This window comes from Mus musculus, chromosome 15 (genome assembly GCF_000001635.26).
Source record: "Mus musculus strain C57BL/6J chromosome 15, GRCm38.p6 C57BL/6J".
NCBI lineage: Eukaryota > Metazoa > Chordata > Mammalia > Rodentia > Muridae > Mus > Mus musculus.
In genome coordinates, this window is record NC_000081.6 from 90,044,604 (window position 1) to 90,061,466 (window position 16,863).

At 41.0% G+C, this 16,863-nt stretch overlaps 1 long non-coding RNA gene and 1 other non-coding gene across 4 annotated transcripts in view; one reads left to right on the plus strand and one right to left on the minus strand.

The window, feature by feature from the left end:
* The first annotated feature begins 416 nt into the window (after positions 1–416).
* Gm36330 overlaps positions 417–16,863 on the plus strand; it is a 30,283-nt gene continuing 13,836 nt past the window's right edge. For all 3 annotated transcript variants that reach the window (XR_384336.3, XR_384338.3, XR_875574.1), the window contains exon 1: positions 417–568. This is a non-coding gene — a long non-coding RNA (predicted gene, 36330). The remainder of the gene's footprint in view (positions 569–16,863) is intronic.
* On the minus strand, positions 9,806–9,912 carry Gm24415. Its single transcript, XR_003951726.1, has one exon. It is a non-coding gene; the product is annotated as a U6 spliceosomal RNA (small nuclear RNA).

The following is a 16,863-nucleotide window of genomic DNA, read 5'->3' on the forward strand; positions in this document are numbered from 1 at the left end:
GTTCTTGAATTAAAATCTTGGATAGTACAGTGATAATGTAACCAAAAGGACAGTAGGGCAAAGCTCCATCTAGATTTAACTTAATTGTAAACACACAGTGACTTTCTCTGCTCCTACTGATAAGAGCCAACATCTCCAAACTGCCCCGTGTGCTTGCCAATATATTGCCTCTAACAACACATTTGTTTTCTAAAACCCATTCTTGCACAGGAATAGGACTTTAATTAAAAATAAAAATAAAAATTAGCATATTTTAATCCATAGGCTCCCAATATGTTTTGCATTACACAGAAAGTGCCCATATTTTATGGCTGAATGAAACCATTAATTAAAATTGTCTTATGAATCCCAAACTCCCATCTGCACACACAGAACATCTGCCTTGCTCAGACACAAAAACCTGGGCCAGCAGTAAGTCCTGCCATCCCGCAGCGGTCCAGCCTGCTCAGCAGGGCTCACTGTCTTTTCCCGCTCACTGTTCCTGGGTCACACCGATGTACAAGCCACTTCAGGGATTCCACCTCTGTTTGGAGAAAACTGGATACAATCTGACCAAATAAGGAAAGAGGTAAACAGGGTTCTTGTCTGTGGCAGTGTTGCAATGTAACAGAAAAGATGACACAAAAGCCAGGAGAAGCCTGCGTCATCTGAGGTAAACTGTGGGCATGGCACGAGATCTCCCCTGACCCCTTTCTTTTCTGTGGCTGCACCAGGCCCCCTGGCCTACCTTCCTCCAGCGTGTAATTGCAAGCAGAACTTGAATTCTTTGGCTCAAGTGTGTCCATAGTGGCAAAACCCAAAGGAGAGGCAGAATCTCAATGCCCCGTCCCTTGCCGAGACAGCCATCTCCTGTCTTCTCTTTCAGGAATTAGGAGACAGCCATCTCCTGTCTTCTCTTTCAGGAATTAGAATTGGGGAACTAAGCACTTCCATTTCAACCTGAACCCGTTCCTCTGCTGACATAATTTTTATGGTCGTGATTAGCTTTGAGTGCTGGGGTCTGGTGTTTACAAGTTAAATGTATTGAGGTGAAATAATTGCAAGACTGAAGAGAGCTCCTGTCAAGCTTCTCAATGAAGCAGAAGCAAATAAACAACAACAAAAAATTTAGAATCTTATGGAAATGTAGCAGCTGTGGCTGAATATGTAAATCCATGTAAAAAAAATTTACCAGCTGTTATTTGGAAATTCTAACTGGGCTAAAATCTCCCAGTCTTGAACACAGACTAAGGAAACAGTGAAAATGAGTGGGCTGTGGTTTCATATGGCAAGGGCAGTCCTAACCTGTGGCAGAGGCGGGTGAACGTAACAGAGTCTGGTAGCTGTAGGCATCTCAGATGTGTTAAGACAGTGTGTCTTAAACTCGGGAACAGTGAAATTGCTTGGATACATTTATAAACGTGCCGTGCTGCTGCTATTTGGCCTCACTGACAGGTCAGAGACAGAAGGACAGGCTATTGCTCTCTTGATGAAGCTCCCTGGATGCTTAATGCAGCTCAGACAGGTAACTTAGGCAAGCCTTCATCCACCTGAGGAAACTCACTGCTGCCCAAGCAGCCTGTAGTTACTGTCATGTACTAAAGGAGACAAAGAAACTGTTGGAGGGACTGCCCAATTCAGAAACCCCTCAATAGGGGGTGCTTTGTCCTTTCTTTTAGAAGATGTTGCTGATGAAAGTAACTTTTCATTTCCTTATTTTATTTATTTATTTATTTATTTATTAATTATGTATGGGCTTGTTGGCTCTGCCAGTCTCTCTAGTCATTTTTTTTTAAAGATACGTGTGGATTACAGAATAGATAGACTACCCTTAGGAATGGCTATGGCAGTAAATGCCCCTCATAGTCTTGGGCATTTGAGTACTTGGTCCCCAGTGGGTAGTACTGTTTGGATTGCTTGCTGTTTAGAATATGAGCCCCCTGGTTCTTGCTCCCGCTACCAATGCCTGTCACAAGCTAGTTCCAAGTCATAAACACACATTGAATAGGTATGGGTGACACAAGCTCATGTGTGTGAATGCTTGGCCCACAGAGAGTGGCAGTATGAGGAGATGTGTGGCCTTGTTAGAGTAGGTATGGCCTTATTGGAGGAAGTGTGTCACTGGAGGGGCAAGCTTTGAGGTCTGCTGTGTTCAAGCCATGCCCAGGAGGAGACACAGTCTCTTCCTGCTGCCTGTGGATCAACATGTAGAAGTCTCAGCACCTTCTCCAGCACCATGTCTCATTTTGTGCTGCCTTACTTCCCACTCTGACCATAACAGACTTAAATGCCTGAACTGTAAGCATGCCTGTCTTAGTCAGGGTTTCTATTCCTGCACAAACATCATGACAAAGAAGCAAGTTGGGGAGGAAAGGGTTTATTCGGCTTATACTTCCAAACTGCTGTTCATCACCAAAGGAAGTCAGGACCGGAACTCAAGCAGGTCAGGAAGCAGGAGCTGATGCAGAGGCCATGGAGGAATGTTCTTTACTGGCTTGCTTCCCCTGGCTTGCTCAGCTTGCTTTCTTATAGAACCTAAGACTACCAGCTCAGAGATGGTCCCACACACAAGGGGCCTTTCCCCCTTGATCACTAATTGAGAAAATGCCTTACAGCTGGATCTCATGGAGGCATTTCCTCAACTGAAGCTCCTTTCTCTGTGATAACTCCAGTGTCAAGTTGACACAAAACTAGCCAGTACAACGCCACAATTAGACATTTTCCTTTTTGAGGCTTCTCATGGCCATGGTATGTCTCCATCGCAATAAAACCCTAAGACACACAGCTAGACCTACAGTGGAGCCTAGTGTTCCAGACTCCCAGGTCAGTATTTTGGGATAGTGTTTCATGAGAGCACCTAACTTTTTATGGTTTACACTTAATGCATGTTTCCGAGTTTTTCTTATCTTGGTATTCAGTAGAGACTACAAACAGGCTATTAATTTATTTAATTATTTCAATAAAAGGTCTACTGAATTTGAGCACAAATGCAGATTTATCCGATGCTCAGTTTTAAATAAAAATAATCAGCAAGGGGAAAATGGGAAAGACAATCAGAAGTCTACTGCAGAGACAACTGGGTCCAACAGAAACATGATTTCCTAAATACATTTGCTGCTTCTTCCCACGGTTCACAGGGTCTTCCCCCCCCCTCTCCTCCCCCACTCTCTCTCCCACTTCTACATCACTGATCTATAGGCAAAGCAGCTGGCAGAAGTGTCAGGCCCATGCCTGTGTTCACATGGCTTGCTCTTCCTGTTAAGGGCGTTCCCATGTCCTTTATCCTTCTCAGCTCTCACCCTCTGTCATTCTTATTTAGAAGACTTTATTTCTAATCAACACTGTTAGAGAAAGCACATTCCAATGTGTCCACTATAGTATGCTGGTGTGTGTGTGTGAATGGGCATGTGGACTGTGTATCTGTGTGTTTGCTGGGAATATATGTTGTGTGTGTATTTTCTATATGTATAGATGTGTTTGTTCTATGTATGTATGTATGTATGTATGTATGTATGTATGTATGTTATGCATGTTTGCTGTTTCTATGTATTTCCTGTGTATACGTGTTTGCTGTGTATGTGATTGTTGTATGTGTGTATGTGTTTGTTGTGTGTGTATGTGTTTGCTCTTTGTGTATGTGTTTGCTCTTTGTGTTTTCCTTTATGAGAAAGGAGAGTGAACAAGAAGAAGAATAAAAGAGAAGAAAAGAACAAGGAGGAGGAGGGGGAGGAGGAGGAAGAGGAAGAGGAAGAGGAAGAGGAAGAGGAAGAGGAGGGAGATAAGAACCTGCAGAGACAGCCTAATAAGTAGGGATTGAATATTAAATATATGGAGGAATAGGTAAATGTGAACAAGTTAGAGGTGGATGGGGAGACAGGATATGAATGTAGCCTTGCCTGGTCGTTTCATTAATCTCTACTCTTAGCATTCCTTTCTGGGTTCCCAGATACTCACCACATCCCTGGGTGGTCAGGTCACAGATGCTGGTCTCATCTCTGGACAGTTCTTCAGTTGCCAAGTTGCGGATGCTATTCTTGCCTCTGGGCAGACCTTTGTGAGGCCGAGGTCGAGTCATAGATGCTGCTCCCCCACCACTGTACAGTGTTTCAGAAGTCATAGAATCTGGTCACATCTCTCTGGATAAAACATCTTAGCATTTTGGGTTGATGGAAGCTAGTAGCCTCCTGTTAGTAGATTCCAAAAAGATTTTATTTTATTTTTTAACGTTTTAGTCACAAAAAGTTAGTTCAGACACAGAGGTGAGCAAGAGAATGTTCTTGGAGGTGGGGATAGAATTAGGCTAATGTAAGGTGATAAGACTGGACCCACACGTTACAAACTCTCTACACTAATTTAGTTCTAACAGTCAGGCTCTGCAGGCACAGCTTCTTTCCAGGAATTCTTATCCAGATTCCCTAACAATATAGTTACCAGCCCACTTCTTATCCAAATACAATCCTACACAAAGGGCCTACTGGGCAAAGGTAAGACCTCATTCCTTCACAGGAGAGAGGTTCCCTCCCTCTGAAGACTTCTTTGATGTGATTTTCTCATAGTGTGTTTTTCTTATTAAAATGTTTAGGTCTTTTTTAATTTATTTTTTTAATTAGGTATTTTCTTCATTTACATTTCAAATCCTATCCCAAAAGTCTCCCAGACCCCCCCCCCCACTCTCCTACCCACACACTCCCACTTCTTGGCCCTGGCATTCCCCCGTACTGAGGCATATACAATTTGCAAGACCAAGGGGCCTCTCTTCCCAATGATGGTCGACTAGACAATATTCTGATATATATGCAGCTAGAAACTCGAGCTCCGGGTGTACTGGTTAGTTCATATTGTTGTTCCACCTATAGGGTTGCCGACCCCTTTAGCTCCTTGGGTACTTTCTCTAGCTCCTCCATTGGGGGTCCTGTGTTCCATCTAATAGCTGACTGTGAGCATCCACTTCTGTGTTTGTCAGGCACTGGCATAGCCTCACAAGAGACAGCTATACCAGGGTCCTTTCAGCAAAATCTTGCTAGTGTGTGCAATGGTGTTTTATTCCCAACTCTAAGGAGGGGCAAAGTGTCCACACTTTGGTATTTGTTCTTCTTGAGTTTCATGTGTTTTGCAAATTATATCTTGTATCTTGGGTATTCTAAGTTTCTGGGCTAATATCCACTTATCAGTGAGTACATATCATGTGAGTTCTTTTGTGATTGAGTTACCTCACTCAGGATGATGCCCTCCAGGTCCATCCATTTGCCTAGGAATTTCATAAATTCATTCATTTTTAAATATTTTTTACTATGTATTTTCCTCAATTACATTTCCAATGCTATCCCAAAAGTCCCCCACACCCTCCCCCCCCCCTTCCCTCCCCACCGCTTCCCATTTTTTTGGCCCTGGCATTCCCCTGTACTGGGGCATATAAAGTTTGCTTGTCCAATGGGCCCCTCTTTCCAGTGATGGCCGACTAGGCCATCTTTTGATACATATGCAGCTAGAGTCAAGAGCTCCGGGGTACTTGTTAGTTCATAATGTTGCACCTACAGGGTTGCAGATCTCTTTAGCTCCTTGGATACTTTCTCTAGTTCCTCCATTGGGGGCCCTGTGATCCATCCAATAGCTGACTGTGAGCATCCACTTATGTGTTTGCTAGGCCCCTGCCTAGTCTCACAAGAGACAGCTATATCAGGGTCCTTGCAGCAAACGCTTGCTAGTGTATGCAATGGTGTTATCATTTGGAGGCTAATTATGGGATGGATGCCTGGATATGGCAGTCTCTAGATGGTCCATCCTTTTGTCTCAGCTCCAAACTTTGTCTCTGTAACTCCTTCCATGGGTGATTGTTTCCAATTCTAAGAAAGGGCAAAGTGTCCACACTTTGGTCTTCGTTCTTCTTCATTTTCATGTGTTTTGCAAATTGTGTCTTATATTTTGCTATACTAAGTTTCTGGGCTAATATCCACTTATCAGTGAGTACATATCATTTGAGTTCTTTTGTGATTGTGTTACCTCACTAAGGATGATGCCCTCCAGGTCCAACCATTTGCCTAGGTATTTCATAAATTCATTCTTTTTAATAGCTGAGTAGTAATCCATTGTGCAAATGTACCACATTTTTTTGTATCCATTCCTCTGTTGAGGGGCATCTGGGTTCTTTCCAGCTTCTGGCTATTATAAATAAGGCTGCTATGAACATAGTGGAGCATGTGTCCTTCTTACCAGTTGGAACATCTTCTGGATATATGCCCAGGAGAAGTATTACGGGATCCTCCGGTAGTACTATGTCCAATTTTCTGAGGAACCGCCAGACTGATTTCCAGAGTGATTGTACACGCTTGCAATCCCACCAACAATGGAGGAGTGTTCCTCTTTCTCCACGTCCTTGACGGCATCTGCTGTCACCTGCATTTTTGATCTTAGCCATTCTGACTGGTGTGAGATGGAATCTCAGGGTTGTTTTGATTTGCATTTCTCTGATGATTAAGGATGTTGAACATTTTTTCAGGTGCTTCTCTGCCATTCGGTATTCCTCAGGTGAGAATTCTTTGTTTAGCTCTGAGCCCCATTTTTTAATGGGGTTATTTGATTTTCTGGAGTCTACCCTCTTAAGTTCTTTATATATATTGCGTATTAGTCCCCTATCTGATTTAAGATAGGTAAAGATCCTTTCCCAATCTGTTTGTGGCCTTTTTGTCTTATTGATGGTGTGTTTTGCCTTGCAGAAGCTTTGCAGTTTCATGAGGTCCCATTTGTCAATCTTACAGCACGAGCCATTGCTGTTCTATTCAGGAATTTTTTCCCTGTGCCCATATCTTCAAGGCTTTTCCCCACTTTCTCCTCTATAAGTTTCAGTGTCTCTGGTTTTATGTGAAGTTCTTTGATCCATTTAGATTTGACCTTAGTACAAGGAGATAGGAATGGAACGATTCGCATTCTTCTACATGATAACAACCAGTTGTGCCAGCACCATTTGTTGAAAATGCTGTCTTTCTTCCACTGGATGGTTTTAGCTCCCTTGTCAAAGATCAAGTGACCATAGGTGTGTGGGTTCATTTCTGGGACTTCAATTCTATTCCATTGGTCTACTTCTCTGTCACTATACCAGTAACATGCAGTTTTTTATCACAATTGCTCTGTAGTAAAGCTTTAGGTCAGGCATGGTGATTCCACCAGAGGTTCTTTTATCCTTGAGAAGAGTTTTTGCTATCCTAGGATTTTTGTTATTCCAGATGAATTTGCAGATTGCCCTTTCTAATTCGTTGAAGAATTGAGTTGGAATTTTGATGGGGATTGCATTGAATCTGTAGATTGCTTTTGGCAAGATAGCCATTTTTACAATGTTGATCCTGCCTATCCATGAGCATGGAAGATCTTTCCATCTTCTGAGATCTTCTTTAATTTCTTTCTTTAGAGACTTGAAGTTTTTATCATACAGATCTTTCACTTCCTTAGTTAGAATCACGCCAAGATATTTTATATTATTTGTGACTATTGAGAAGGGAAATTCATTCTTTTTAATAGCTGAGTAGTACTCCATTGTGTAAATGTACCACATTTTCTGTATCCATTCCTCTGTTGAGGGGCATCTGGGTTCTTTCCAGCTTCTGGCTATTATAAATAAGGCTGCTATGAACATAGTGGAGCATGTGTCCTTCTTACCAGTTGGAACATCTTCATACGCCCAGGAGAGGTATTGCTGGATCCTCCGGTAGTACTATGTCCAATTTTCTAAGGAACCACCAGACTGATTTCCAGAGTGGTTGTACAAGCTTGCAATCCCACCAACAATGGAGGAGTGTTCCTCTTTCTCCACGTCCTTGACAGCGTCTGCTGTCACCTGAATTTTTGATCTTAGGCATTCTGACTGGTGTGAGGTGCAATCTCAGGGTTAATTTCCATTTCCCTGATGATTAAGTATGCTGAACATTTTTTCAGGTGCTTCTCAGCCATTTGGTATTCCTCAGGTGAGAATTCTTTGTTTAGCTCTGAGCCCCATTTTTAATGGGGATATTTGATTTTCTGGAGTCCACCTTCTTGAGTTCTTTATATATATTGGATATTAGTCCTCCATCTGACTTAGGATTGGTAAAGATCCTTTCCCAATCTGTTGGTGGTCTTTTTGTCTTATTGACGATGTCTTTTGCCTTATAGAAGCTTTGCAATTTTATGAGGTCCCATTTGTCGATTCTTGATCTTACAGCACAAGCCATTGCTGTTCTATTCAGAAATTTTTCCCCTGTGCCCATCTCTTTGAGGCTTTTCCCCACTTTCTCCTCTATATGTTTCAGTGTCTCTTGTTTTATGTGGAGTTCCCTGATCCACTTAGAACAAGGAGATAGGAATGGATCAATTTGCATTCTTCTACATGATAACAACCAGTTGTGCCAGCACCATTTGTTGAAAATGCTGTCTTTTTTCCACTGGATGGTTTTAGCTCCCTTGTCAAAGATCAAGTGACCATAGGTGTGTGGGTTCATTTCTGGGTCTTCAATTCTATTTCATTCGTCTACTGGTCTGTAGCTATACCAGTACCATGCAGTTTTTATCACAATTGCTCTGTAGTACAGCTTTAGGTCAGGCATGGTGATTCCACCAGAGGTTCTTTTATCCTTGAGAAAAGTTTTTGCTATCCTAGGTTTTTTGTTATTCCAGATGAATTTGCAAATTGCCCTTTCTAATTCATTGAAGAATTGAGTTGGAATTTTGATGGGGATTGCATTGAATCTGCAGATTGCTTTTGGCAAGATAGCCATTTTTACTATATTAATCCTGCCAATCCATGAGCATGGGAGATCTTTCCATCTTCTGAGATATTCTTTAATTTCTTTCTTTAGGGACTTGAAGTTCTTATCATACAGATCTTTTACTTCCTTAGAGTCACGCCAAGGTATTTTATATTATTTGTGACTATTGTGAAGGGTGTTGTTTCCCTAATTTCTTTCTCAGCCTGTTTATCCTTTTGTGTAGAGAAAGGCCATTGACTTGTTTGAGTTCATTTTATATCCAGATACTTCATTGAACCTGTTTATCAGGTTTAGGAGTTCTCTGGTGGAATTTTTATGGTCACTTATATATACTATCATATCATCTGCAGAAAGTGATATTTTGACTTCTTCCTTTCCAATTTGTATCCCCTTGATCTCCTTTTGTGGTCGAAATCCTATAGCTAGGACTTCAAGTACTTTGTTGAATAGGTAGGGAGAAAGTGGGCAGTAGCCGGGCATGGTGGCGCATGCCTTTGATCCCAGCACTTGGGAGGCAGAGGCAGGCGGATCTCTGAGTTCTAGGCCAGCCTGGTCTACAAAGTGAGTTCCAGGACAGCCAAGGCTACACAGAGAAACCCTGTCTTGGAAAAAAAAAAAAAGAAAGTAGGCAGCCTTGTCTAGTCCCTGATTTTAGTGGGATTGCTTCCAGCTTCTCACTGTTTACTTTGCTGTTGGCCATTGGTTTGCTGTAGATTGCTTTTATCATGTTTAGGTACGGGCCTCGAATTCCTGATCTTTCCAAATCTTTTATCATGAATGGGTGTTGGATTTTGTCAAAAGCTTTCTCTGAATCTAACGAGATGATCATGTGGTTTTTGTCTTTGAGTTTGTTTATATAGTGGATTACATTGATGGATTTCCATATATTAAACCATCCCTGTATCCCATGAATGAAACGTACTTGGTCAGGATGCGTTCTTGGATTCAGTTAGCGAGAATTTTATTGAGTATTTTTGCATCGATATTCATAAGGGAAATTGGTCTGAAGTTCTCTATCTTTGTTGGGTCTTTCTGTGGTTTAGGTATCAGAGTAATTGTGGCTTCATAGAATGAATTGGTTAGAGTACATTAAAAATGTGGAACACTTCACGAATTTGCACGTCATCTTTGTTCAGGGGCCACGCTAATCTTCTCTGTATCGTTCCAATTTTAGTATATGTGCTGCTGAAGCGAGCACTGTTTGGGTCTTTTTTAAAAACAACTTTCCAGAGCTGATTTCAGAGCATGTGTCAGTCAACCAGACAGAACTCTGACCATTAGAATCCCTTTAGACTACAGGGGGAAAGAAAATCTTTGAATCAAAGCTTCATAGTATTCAAACAGGAAGAAAACTGGTCAGAGCCAGAATTGTTAGGGGAACATGATATTCGGATGTCAACCAATGTGCCATACACAAGGAAGGGTTGCCTAGGGGTAGGGCCAACGTTGTGTTCCTACGTGGAAAGGCAAGACCTCCATCTGTGATCTGACCTCACAATGGGCTGTCCAAGGATGAGGCCAGTATTACAAGTTGGAATTTTCAAAGCTAAGACTGTCATCACAGAGCGTCTTTATCAAAGCTCTCTATATAATAGCATCTATCTATATAGCACCTACACAAATGCATTCCCCCCTCCTCATTTTTCTGGAATTACCTCTCTAATGTGCCCACCAATGTATTTTGAACTTGCCTTGATTCATAATTTTCTTTGCTCTGTAAACCTATAAAGCTTCATGAGATTGCCTCCATGTTGGATGGTTTAATTTGGGGTGACCTAAATGTGTTCCTTGGCCAAGGCAACTCATAGATGTTACAGAATGAACCATGTCTTTTATTCCTTTGTGGTGAGAGCTGTTCTTCTGGGTGATAGGGGTAAATCTTATATTATCTTCTTTTCTGAGATTGGATATTTGTGGTGAGATACGAGGTTCTAATTGTTTATCGAAGGCATCATATACCTGGAGCATGCTCCAACACTTGGGTTTGATTGTTAGCGGGATTGAAGAATTCGGATTTTTAATTTGGACCTTTTAAAGGGTGGCTGTACACCCTCTTCAGAACTTAAGCTATATTAAAAAGCTGCACAGCCTGAACATACTTTGGATGCATTTTGTCTCTACTCCTTAAGATCATGGTCTCTGAAAAGCTCTAATCTTTCTTATACTCCGTTCTCCAGATTCAGTCCACCAAATGCTTCTTCCTTTGAGTTTCAATCCAATAGTCTCTTCTGTTAATCTCTTTTTTCCTTTTTATTTATTCTCTCATATGATACATCCTGACCAAGTTTCCCCTCCCTCCACTACTAACACCCTCTTCTTTCTCCCTGACCTCCCCTCCCACCAGACCCACTCCTCCTCCATTACTCTTCAGAAAGGAGCAGGCCTTACAGGGATATCAACCAAACACACACAACAAGTTATCATAAAACTAGGCACAAATCTTCATATTAATGCTGGACGAGGCAACCTGGTAGGAGGGAAAGAGTTTTAAGAGCATGCAAGGATCAGAGACAGCCCCCACTCACACTGTTAGGGGTTCCAAAACACTTCAAGCTAGACAACCACAACATATGTGCAGAATCTCGACTTTCTTTTAGTTCTTGAAACATGGAAGTACTCTTGATCCATTGCTTCTGAAAAAGATACAACACAGTACTCATGACTCTAGATCTTCCCTTTAGTTTCATCCTTCAGATGACAAGTGCTTTCTTCATGTCAATATGTCTGGTGCATATTGCATGTTGCTCCCTATAATAAAAATCTAGACTTTTCCCTCCACAGGGAAAAAACATTTACATATAATTTCTGACATCCATCCCTGAAGTGAAAGACAGGACGGTGTGGATTAATACAAAAGACTCCTGAGTTATATGGAATTTGTTACCTTTTCAATCCTTGCAAAAACATTTGATGGTACAAGAAGGATGGTTTAAATGGATTCTCTTTGAAGTGAAGAGCCAATAAGTATTCTAGGGAAGGAGAATGCAAGAAGCCAGTCCTCGCTATTGTAAGGAAGTCAACAACACGTTTTCATTTGTTAATATGTTCGTTTAAGATAATTGTCTTCCTTCGCTAATGCCTTCATTTACAATAATTATTTTCCAGTGTTCAGTGTGCTCTAATGAAGAGACTGGAAGGATAAAAAGATGGTTCTGAGCCTTCCTGGGATTTCTCGTGGATAAGTCTGACACTGGAGAGTCACATTTAATAAAAATAAACGTGAAACAAAATGAAAAAAAAATGAGACATTGCAGAAAACAATGGTGAATTCCCATAGATCAGCTGGAGTCTAAACCAATAGAATCAGAAAAGAACTCCACAGGCAGACACTTAGAAGGAAGGTGTCCTACTGTGGTTTGTTTACTCTCTGATTCATTTGCTAGTTAATTTAGTAGGTCTCCCAGCTGGATTCTCTTTCAAATCTAATTATTCTGGAGAATGTCATCATTTCCATCGAAATAATTTCCTTTATTTATGCAGTGAATAACTAATGAACCTTTATTTTCCCATATCATAGTAAAAGTGAAAGCACTATAAATTGATTTCAGTAGTAGCTGTTTCTTTCCAGGTAAGCAATATAAATTGTCTTAATAAGAAACAAAAACAAAAAGCATAAAGCAAAATTTTGGGGGAACATCCTAGTAAATGTTTACCTTGAAGAAGTCAAAGAAGTTCCAACTTAGCTCCTTCTTAAAGTTAACAGGAGTGTTTGTAAACACAGATTTAAAATTGAGAGAGGAAGAAAGAAGAAGAAAGTAGTTGGGAATAGGAAGGCTAACAGCAGGAAGAAAGAAAACCACTCTTGGCCAGGAATGGGTGGATCCAACCAATGAAGGGAGCTTGCCCAGAGACAGTGCTGTAAACAGTGCCCATGCTTACCTGGCACCTTGTTAAGTACATACTGTGGAGGGGAATATTTTATCTTATTATTCGGTTGCTCAGGAATGACTAACCTTCAAAACTGAGGAAATAAATGAGGTAAGATCTTAAAGAAAAAGCAACAACAAAAAACAAATACAGAAAGCCGTGGTTTTGTAATCCCATCAGTCCAAGAGAGATGAGTCCTGAATCAGTGAAGGTGTCCAGCCACACACACACACACACACACACACACACACACACACACACACACACACACACAACGACTGCTGTTTCTGAACTTCTGTACACCTGGATACAGAATTCTCTGAAACTAAGGAATGAGAGGAATTTTAGCTCTATGACCATTTCTAATATTTCACCTCCGAGAGGAACAGAAAGTCTAGCAGGTGCTGTTCTCCTTTAATCGTTTTGGGTACGAAAAGGCTAAAAGAATGAGATTGCTCTGATTCCAACTGCAACTACACAGACTGGAGAGAACATTTGTTTCATTCTCCCAAAGTTCTTGTGGGGACATTGTCTTAGTCTGAGTGTCTACTGCTGTGATAAAACATCATGACCTACACCAAACAGAGGAATGAGTTGGTTTCCTTTTACAACTCTCAGGTCACAGTTCATCACTGGAGGGATGTATTATAGACATGCAAGGCAGGAGAGAAGCAGAGGCCATGGAGGATCCCTGTTTACTGAACTGCTTTCCATGATTTGTTCATTTTGCTTTCTTATGCAGCCCAGACTACTTTTCCCTGGGTTGGCACCACTTACAGTGATTCGCACCCTCCCCATCAATCATTAATCGAGACACCGCTCCCCCTCCTACTTACCTTCCAGCCAAATATATGGAAGCATTTTCTCAGTAAAGATTCTCTCTTCCCAGGTATGCCCAACTTTGTGTGAAGTTGACCAAAACCAACCAGCACATTTTTCATAGGATTAACTCTTGCAATATGTGAGCATGGATGGTCCTCTCATCTTTTAGTGTCTTCCTCAATCTCGTCACACATTTAAGGCTTTATATATACCTTACACATACACACAAGACCTTAGACTTGAGGTCTTTGGCATACTTGGCTAGGTTTATTCCCATACACTTCTTTTATTTTTTTATTTTTGGTGGCAATTGAGAATAGGAGTATTTCCATGACTTCATTCTCAGTAGGTTTGATGTTGGTTTATAGAAAGGCTATCGATTTTTCTAAGTTGATTGCTAAACCCTGCTACTTTGCTAAAAGTGTTGGCCACTTCACAGAGTTCTCTGGTGGAATGTGTAGAATCTCTTATTAGGAGCAGGGGGAGGGGGGATAGGATAAGGGATTTCTGGGGGTGTGGGGACCAGAAAAGAAGATAACATTTGAAATATAAATAAAGAAAATATCCAAGGAAAAAAAGAGAATCTCTTATGTGTGATATCATCTCAAGTAGGGATGATATGGGCAATGGTTTATCTTTTTTTTCTTCTTCTTCTTTTCCTGGCATCTCTTTAATTCTTTCTCTTTTCTTGTTGATTTGACTGTGGTGTCTGGCACAGTATTGAAAAGGAGTGAGACCATGGACAGCTCCATCATCTCCATCAGTTGTTGAATTCAGTGCTATTGCTTTAGGTTTTTCTCTGTGTAAGAGGATGGTCCCGTGTTGTTGTTATATACAGCTTTTAAAATGTTCTCTCCAGCCCTCTTCATGTACTCAGCCTATAACTTTTATCATGAAGGAATGCTGGGATTTGTCAAAGGTCTTTCCTTTTCCTGCATTTACTGAGATGACCAAAGGATTTTTGTCTTTAAATCCATTGTATAATTTATTACGTTTATTGTCTTACATACATATGGGTGCATACACACATATTAATTTGCTTATATGTATATATACATTAATTCATTTTCATTTACACACACACACACACACACACACACACACACACACACACACACACAGACAGCTGGGTGGAAACGAAGCTCACTGGTTAAGAGCATTGGCTGCTCTTCCAGAGGACTTGGGTTTGCTTTCCAGCACCCACAGTGGCCCACAACTGCCTTTCACTTCAGTTCTAAGGTCTCTGGTAGCCTTTTCTAGCCTCTGCAGGCATAGACCATAAATGGTAAACAGACTTACATGTCAGCATAACATCCATACTCATAAAATAAAAATAAACCAAATAGGTGGGAATGAATCTAAATAGTAAATAATGACATTGCCGACTAGAATTATGTTTCCAATACAATGTAACCTATCATATAGGACTATACATTTTCAAAGTGTGAGAATATTGACTAGTTATTTTAAAAGATTAAAATCAATAAAGTATTTTCTTTCTCTCAAAACATGCCTAGAAAGATCAAAATTGAGATTTTTTTTCCAAGTGCATTCTTTTGTTAAGACTTTTGTACCTCTCTTACTGGTTTGGAAAAAAAAAATATGCCACATAAGAACAATTTTGGTTTGTATTCAGGGTTTCTTTTGAGTGTATTAAGAACAGTGTGTAAAATATTTTGTGGTTTCTGATTAATAAACCAGCTGCATACCTGTCTGTAATATTTGCCAAAGAGCAGTGATTCCTTTTGTGCACAAATTTTAATAATTTACCCACAAAGGAAACGTAACAGAAGAAGTAAAGAATAATCCTTACTGTAGAATGCATTTTCTTCTGTTGGAAACATAAAGAAAGCATGTAAAATTATGTCTAGTCTCCTCACACTGCCGGGCGCCTGTTAGATGCTTCTTTCTCCTCCTATAAGAACGTGAAACTGGAGGCATCAGAATGGACCCCCTGGTTGTCCTGGCAACAGTGCCTGTATCCTCATCACTCTCTTCTACCCTATTATAATGAAGTAAGTATCAGGTCAGATTTCACCAGACCCCACTTTCCAAATAATTTTACAAAGTCTATCCTTTCTTACATCTGGATCCCTTGGACTATTAAAAGTCCTTTACTCACTCCAACCTCTGAAGTTGGACCCTTTGCTTTGGCACAAGCCCTCCCTTTCATCTCTGCGTTTCCCGTTACTGCCCTGCTCAGTCTGCTCTGGTTTCCTTCCCGCTGCCATTTTTGAACATCTCATGTCTCAGGAAGGTCACCTCTGCCATCCGTAGCTCTAAGCGCAGTAAATACCATTTGCATCTTTTACCTTGCTGGCCACTCAGAAGCACTCATGGTTCTTGATCATTCTGCTGTAGAGCTAGGCTTTCACTAGAGCACCATCGTGATAGCTAATGTCACCAGTTTATCAGTGTTAGAACTATGCGGCAGAATCCATTAAGTCACACACCAATCACACGTGGGGGATTTATTCAGAGGGGGCGGGGGAAGGGATACAGAGGATGCCTCTGAGTGGAGTTAGAGGGATAAAAGGGGAGATGGGAGCAAGGATTCAAGGAACCTAGCCAGGTGCAGGGAATGTAGCACATGCGCAGAAGGGGGAATGTGATGGCATGTTCTGACATTGCTGGGCTCCTCCGGCTGGCTGTGGAAGTGCCTGGTTACTAGCAATCAGATAAGCACAACCCTTTGTACTACCAGATTATCCAAGATGTTCCGACTTTTCTGGCCTCCTTTCTTGTATCATCCTTAGAATGCTGAGACATTCGAAATCTTACATTCACTTAGCTCTAAGATGAACCTTCTTCCTAATGAGATCTTAGAGATAGTATACATCTTAACTGCATTTACAGTTGTACCTCTCCTCATCTCACTCTTAGATCTGCCTGTTTTGCTGCCCACACAGGTAATTTTGAACTATCACTAATTGAAATCACCCAGTTCTAATAGACGCTGATATTCCTCCTGAGAAAAAAACGAACTTTTAAAAATGGGAGCTGATTTGATAATTACAGGTTGGTCACTGTCGAGGCTGACTCAACACATGACCCCCAGAGTACAGCAGCCTGTCCTGCTGAGTAGATGCGACTGAATAAAATTAGAAAAGATCATTAGATTCCACTGAATCCCAAGGGTGATTCCTCTCTCCCCAAGACATAAAACTTAGTTTAATACTTTCATGGTTTCTCTACCTTTCTCTGTATGACCAGTCAGAAGGCAATTCTCTCCCCAGTCATGTCTAGAAACAGATTGCAAAAACTTCATTCCAGAAGAGTCCTATCCTCTTAGAAAAAGGGCTGGTAGGAGGAGTGGCTTAATAGATCCCCAAAAAGAGGCCTCTCGGCTTCTCCCTCAGTGTACCTCAGTGTATTCGTTTGATTGGTTGCTTTCATCCAGTTTTAGTTCCTCTTGTTAATTCTGGGTTGAAAATTCATTACAAACAAACAAACAACAAGA